The sequence below is a fragment of the Nicotiana tomentosiformis genome, chromosome 5, assembly GCF_000390325.3.
Source record: "Nicotiana tomentosiformis chromosome 5, ASM39032v3, whole genome shotgun sequence".
Taxonomy (NCBI): Eukaryota; Viridiplantae; Streptophyta; class Magnoliopsida; order Solanales; family Solanaceae; genus Nicotiana; species Nicotiana tomentosiformis.
The window spans coordinates 105,253,555-105,260,491 of NC_090816.1; positions in this window are offsets into that span (position 1 = coordinate 105,253,555).

The following is a 6,937-nucleotide window of genomic DNA, read 5'->3' on the forward strand; positions in this document are numbered from 1 at the left end:
TTCCCACGTTTGCGTAGGCTGTTCCAGACCTCTTCCACATTCGCGGCCCCCGTGCCGCGTTCGCGATGAACAACTATCAGCAGCCCAAAAATCCTCACTTCGCGATCGCGGGAATCCCTTCGCGTTCGTGAAGGACAACATCAGAACCAGCAACAGCAGCAGCCAAAACAACCTGAATTGATCTGAAACCACCCCGAAACACACCCGAGACCCCCGAGACCGTCCAACTCGCACAAACCAGTCCCATACATAACACGGACCTACTCGAGGAATCAAATCACATCAAACAATATCAAAATCATGAATCGCACCCCAATTCAAACTTAATGAACTTTAGAACCTCAAATTTCTACATTCGATGTCGAAACCCATCAAATAAGGTCCGATTGATCTCACATTTTGCACACAAGTCACATTCGACATTATGAAACTACTCCAACTCCCGGAATCGGATTCCGACCCCGATATCAAAAAATCCACTCCCGGTCAAACATTTCATAAACCTTCAGATTTCTAACTTCCGCCAAATGACCCCAAAATGACGTACGGACCTCCGAATGCACTTCCAGATGTGCTCCCAATACCATAATCACCAGACGGAGCTATTCCCAGGCTCGGAATCCCAAACAGACATCGATAATAGGCGCTAAAATGCTCTCGGGTCATCCAAAACCCAATCCGGACATACGCCTAAGTCCAAAATCATCATACGAACCTGTTGGAACCTTTAAATCCTGATTACGAGGTTGTTTACTTAAAAATCATACTTTAGTCAATTCTTCCAACTTAAATCTTCCGAAATGAGAATTTGTTTTCTAAACAGACTCCGGATTTCCCGAAATTCAATTTCGACCACACATACAAGTCATAATACCTGAAGTGAAGCTGCTCAGGGCCTCAAACCGTTGAACGACGCGCTAAAGCTCAAAATGACCGGTCGGGTCTTTACATTTTCTCTCACTTAAACATATGTTCGTCCTCGAACGTGCTAAGAACTGTTCTGGAGATGTCTGAAATCAGCATTTAACACCCCGTGCACCTACCTGTGCTACCACAACCCAGTTGAGCACATTAACTCGAGCAAACCTGAAAATCCTCCCTTTTATCTAGTCAAATAAGACTTAGAGCCAAATTCCAACATCTGAAATTCTCTACCAGGTATGTTTCCAACATACGAACACCGTATCCATCACTACACGATGTACCAATACATGATTGTATACTCTCACTGAATTCACACCATGCACCGCATTATTCACATGCCCAAAATGACATCCCCTGATAACAATAGCCAAAATCCCTCTAATCTGATGGCCACAACATACCTCATGAAGCATATAAGTCCCGTTTCAACTCTCGCAATACTGCCATGGCAGAAGAGATGTGTCGAAACTCATAACCACTTGCCGAATCAAAATTCATGGAGTCTCTCCTCCTGACAAGGACCATTACCTCATTATGAACTGAATAATAATATTTACTCTTTAATGAGCCTCATATAAATCTGATCGCATTGATCCCATGTCCAAAAATCTCGTCTCACCCAGTACAAGCTGCTCAGGCAATAAGCCCCCCTCAGACACTGCCAAAAGTCTTATATGATGCCACAATGTGCCAACAAGATACAAACTCGAATGTGATACATAGGGAAACGAACTCTGGAAAGATTTACTCAACCCACGTAACTAATTTAAACAACCGAAGAGATGTTATGAACCTTCCTCGGGAAATGAGAAGCAAAACACACAATAATAGATATGGGAAAGTGTACTCAATATACACTGTTGTGGCATGCAATCTGACCCACACATGATACCGTTACGACGTGCAACCCGATCCAACCATGATACCCGTGGCGGCGTGCCACCTGATCCAAATAACATATCCGTGGTGGCGTGCCACCCGATCCAACCATATACCTGTGGCAGCGTGCCACCCGATCCACACATGACAATAAATAGGGGAGTACCCATCAAGTCGAAATGCCTATACCTACGAAATGCCTGAATATCGACCACGAACATACCAAGTGAAAAATATAACTATGGGGAGACGTATAGCGCCATACGCTACAATACCCAAGCACAACTAGGGTGCAATAAATGACCTGCATCTGGAGAGCTATCTCGCTCATATAACGCCACAAACTACACGGGATCACAACACATGTGCGAATACTCAAGACACCTCACAAACCACCTTGCATAATATAGATCACCTGGAATAGCTGACGACAGAAATAACATCCACGGCCCGAAGACTCCTCCGTAAACAACACTATGCTGAAATGAGCGCATCCAGCCCGATATAGAGCACACACTCACATTTAGATCCATCCACGGACCCCAAGCCGATTTTGATCGTACCATACTGGGCCAATAACCTTTCAAGGGTCCACAATAACCCTTTTTTCCCATGACACACAAGAACAACCACCAAATCCGAAACAACTTCCGCAGCTCACAACCAAATGGATAGAGCGCCTTACAGGACTGAACCCTCACCTTAGCGATAGTACCATAATCTCCATACTTGGTTTCAATCTTTAATCAATCAAGTGACAGCATACCACACCTATGATATCTGCCCGGGAGATACTCTCCCATGACCTTCCGCACCAGGTAACAAAGTCTGCACATCCAAACCACCGGCCCTACAATGCTGTAAAGCGAATCGAAAATCCGCAAATCAGTACACAAAGCCTCTTACACGGGACATTAATCTCAGGTGACGCTAAAGATAATACCAGCTTACTCTAAATATCTGAATCCTTTCCAGCTCATCCAAGCTCATAACATCCTTGTCTACACCGAACCGCAACCTTGATCCTCAACTTCCAATTCTCGTGCTGCTCACTGCACCTAACATGCCAATACGCGAGAGTACAAAAATTTCATCAAAACTCCTTAACCACTGATAGGGTACACACTTCATCATATAGAAACCTTTCACTTAACTCATTCCAGGAGAACCATTACGACACGCGACTAAATTCCCAAACCGCAGAAAATACATTTCTCAAGTAGTGGTCTAAACCACCATAACTCTCCCAGGACCCATCTACACATAACATGCCAAAATACTCGAATGCCTCCAAATAAAAATCAATTACGGTGGCCATCAATCCTCGCGCACACCGCCACAAATCACATGCATAATTCAACACGCTGAAGGAACTGATCGTTGCCATCATCATGCCAATTCAACCATTGCTAACCGATCTGACTTCTTCTAATTTACTCCGGACTTGCCTTAGGAATAATAATAATAGATCCATTGAAAACATAACTAACCCAAATCCGCACTCATCCTAAGCGACCTTATTTCACGAGGCCACGTTGTCTCCAAAACCCACAAACCATCTCATACCCTCCTTATGCGCATATTTGCATCTTCAACTGGTATACCCATTCTGAAAATCCCTCTATGAATCCGAAACTATTTTCTCCCATTCCTACAATGCCACACCACAGACCGAAGATAACGTATAACACTCCAAGCCACTTTCCTAATCCGCTGCTAAAGCTCGATACTTAACCATACTACGGACTCAAAATCCTTAAGCACTGCACTTTAACTTTTGACTCCACTAAGACCGTTGTTGGGAGTCACCCACTCTGACTTGTTCCCAATTATGATCAAACTCCAAGGCCGTGCTAGAACATGAACACTCTCTCAAAGAAGCACCCGGCTGGATCACTTTCCTTGTATTTCACATCTACACGAAGCATAAACTATGAGTCTTCCCAAAGCTTGAACATGAATTGATAAGGCCAAATATAGCACACATTCCCCAAATCCTTTTCTCAAATTACCACTGATCTCCTCTTTCCTTAGTCGTAATAACCCACCAATATGCCGATAACCAGAAACCTTACAAGTAGATAGCCATGCAATTCAATTGTAGGCGGTGGGGCTCTCCCACTTAGTTTGAAGCTACCATTACATAACCCTGGAACCTACCAAGATTCCTTCTTCCTCACTGACATGACCTCGCTCAATCGACCCGCCAAATTCCTTGAAATCTTCCTGCTAACCATTTCATGTCCAATCTGAATCACTAGCCACATGCACATATTCGACCTCTTCTTGAATAATCAGTAAAAATTCTTCGTAGGAGCTTCGGCAACACCACGCAACCGCTAACCTGCTCACAGGAGATAACTCGCATGTGAAAACTCCATGCCGACATCATCCAATGCCGTTGCACTGTGTATAATTACTACGAAATTAGTAACCCATCCCGAGCCCATGCTCATTCACCAGTTGTACAAGTCCGTTCACTTCTCATGGACATCAATTAAAGGTGCGACAATACATCCCAATCCAAAGTCATGTTGTATCCTTCTTCATATCAAGAAACTCCTTTATGTTGTATCCAACCTTCCTCCGTATAGCATCCAATATTCCAAATTAAGCTCGTAGACCGAGTCATTGTCTACCATGAATCCCAAATCACTCTAAACTTTCTCAAGGCATGTAGTCATCCTACCACAGAACCTATATAATGCTCTGCCACTCTCCCACTTTGGTTAAACTCTTTCCTTTGAGCAACTACTTGACCCCTGTTTCTCACACTTGGCCTTCTAGAATTTTATCCACTGCCAGACACCTCCCTCATGTCCTTCCTCATCCTTCACTGCCTAGTTGTTGCCTTAAATCAAAATCTATCTCTGTAGTACTTGAACCAATCGATCACTACCAACTTTAAACCTTTTCGAAGATCATCTTTCTCGAGCCATCAACACTAGAAACACCGATTCGATTCCGAAATCGCTACATCCCGTTATTTCTAACAACCACTTCTCTGGCACCATGTCACAATACCCCGCCCCAAAGGCGAATTGAAGAAGACCACAACACCGGCGAACTTAACGCATCCAATCCAGGACGATGACACCACATCACAGATGAAAATTCCACCGCACTCAAAATACCCAGTCTCGTTACTCCATCAACCCAAACCTAAATGTCCGTAGTCTGATTGCCTCTCCTCTGCCGGAACTAAATGTTGAGCCTCTAAGCCGTGAAATAAGAAGTCCTTCTATCAAATCATTTACTGCCGCGATCCATAGATAAGCAACCTACCATTACAGAAACATTGTGCGATAGCAACGCACGAATCGTCATAAGAATCAATGCCAAATCTCAAAACCTTAGGTAATACTGATACTGAGCTGAAACGACAGAACGACCTTCCACAAGGCGACGACAATAGACCAAAGAAAATATGTACGAAGAAACATCCTGCACCACATCTGTAGTGTTATTTAAATTCCTCGATTCCCAATTTATAACAAGCGCTTCACGTCTCACAAGATTGAATAGGAAGGAAATGAAGGCATAAGCCTCAAAGGAATCAAATCGCACGATGAGGAATCAAGAAGGGAAGTGCTCCTAACAGTCCTGTAGCCACTCGAATATAAGTAAAGACGTCTACGTACCAATCTGCAAGACTCTACTAGACTCGCTCATGACTCGTGAGACCTAAGTGAACCTAGTGCTCTGATACCATGTTGTCACGACCCAAAATCCATTAATGGTCGTGATGGCGCCTGACACCGCTGTCAGGCAAGCCAAAAAATAAATGCTTAATTTGGTTCTCATTTTAAATTTTATGAAATCATATTTCCTTCAATTAAATAGTAAAAGATGGAATTTACAGAGTAAATAATAATTTTTTTAACAATTTCAATACAGGACAACCCATAATCACCCCAAAACCTGGTGTCACAAGTGCATGAGCCTCAACTAGTAATGTAAAATAAAATACAACATATGTCCGGAATACAAATTTGGACAGGAGAAATATAAATACTCTAAAGGAGACTCTGCTGGCTGCGGATCATAGTATAGAATGCAGCTCACCTAAGTCCCCACAATAACCACACCTCTACGCCCACAAGGTCACTAGACATATATGTACCTGCACAAAAATGTGCAGCAAGTGTAGTATGAGTACGTAAATCAACGCGTATCCAATAAGTATCCCACCTAACCTCGAAGAAGTAGTGACGAGGAGTCGACTCCAACACTTACTATGGGCTATAAATAAAATACCAATGATATAAGTAAGCATGGATTACGTAGAACGGCTGTAAGGTTAATATCATGAAATAAGTAACCAATTCTTTTGTTAATAAGAAATATCCAAATTTATTTTTCATCGTTTATCATTTTGTATTTCAGACCAATGAAGCAATATCAATTATCATAAATTCCAAAGCAACCAATTCAATCATGCGCAAATTATGCCGAGGTCGTACGGCCCGATCTAACATAAATATTTAAATTTTGCACTGCCGAGGGTTGAACGACGCGAACCATAAATGTATATATTTGCTACCGAGGCGTTCGGCCCGCTCCATAAGAGAAAAACACATTAAACAACCAATTCAAGATTTATTAAGGGGCAAATATTCTAAGAATTTCAAATTCCCATTTAACGGTCAAGTAAATGATGTTTAACCGTTTTACAATTCCTTTATCGTGTTTCTAAATGTTTTAAACAATTAAATTAACAAGTAGGGCGCAACATCCCAAGTACAATATGATATGAGTCCTAAACTACCCAGACATAAGCATAATAGTAGCTACGCACGGACTCTCATCACCTCGTGTGTATGTAGCCCCCCACAAATAGAAGCATATAATAATTTGATTCACCTATGGGGTTAATTCCCTCTTACAAGGTTAGAAAGGAGACTTACCTCACTCCAAAATTTCACAACCGGCTCCCAAGCCCTTCCAACGACTCAAATCAATGCCCAACGCTCCAAAACTAGTCAATAAATGTGCAAACCCATAAATATATATTCTAATACTCATTATAATTCAATTTACAACAATTTCCAACTTCGTTCAAAAAGTCGTTATATCACCCTCGGGCCCACGTGCCCGGATTCCGAAAACTATTGAAGATAAATATTACCCATAG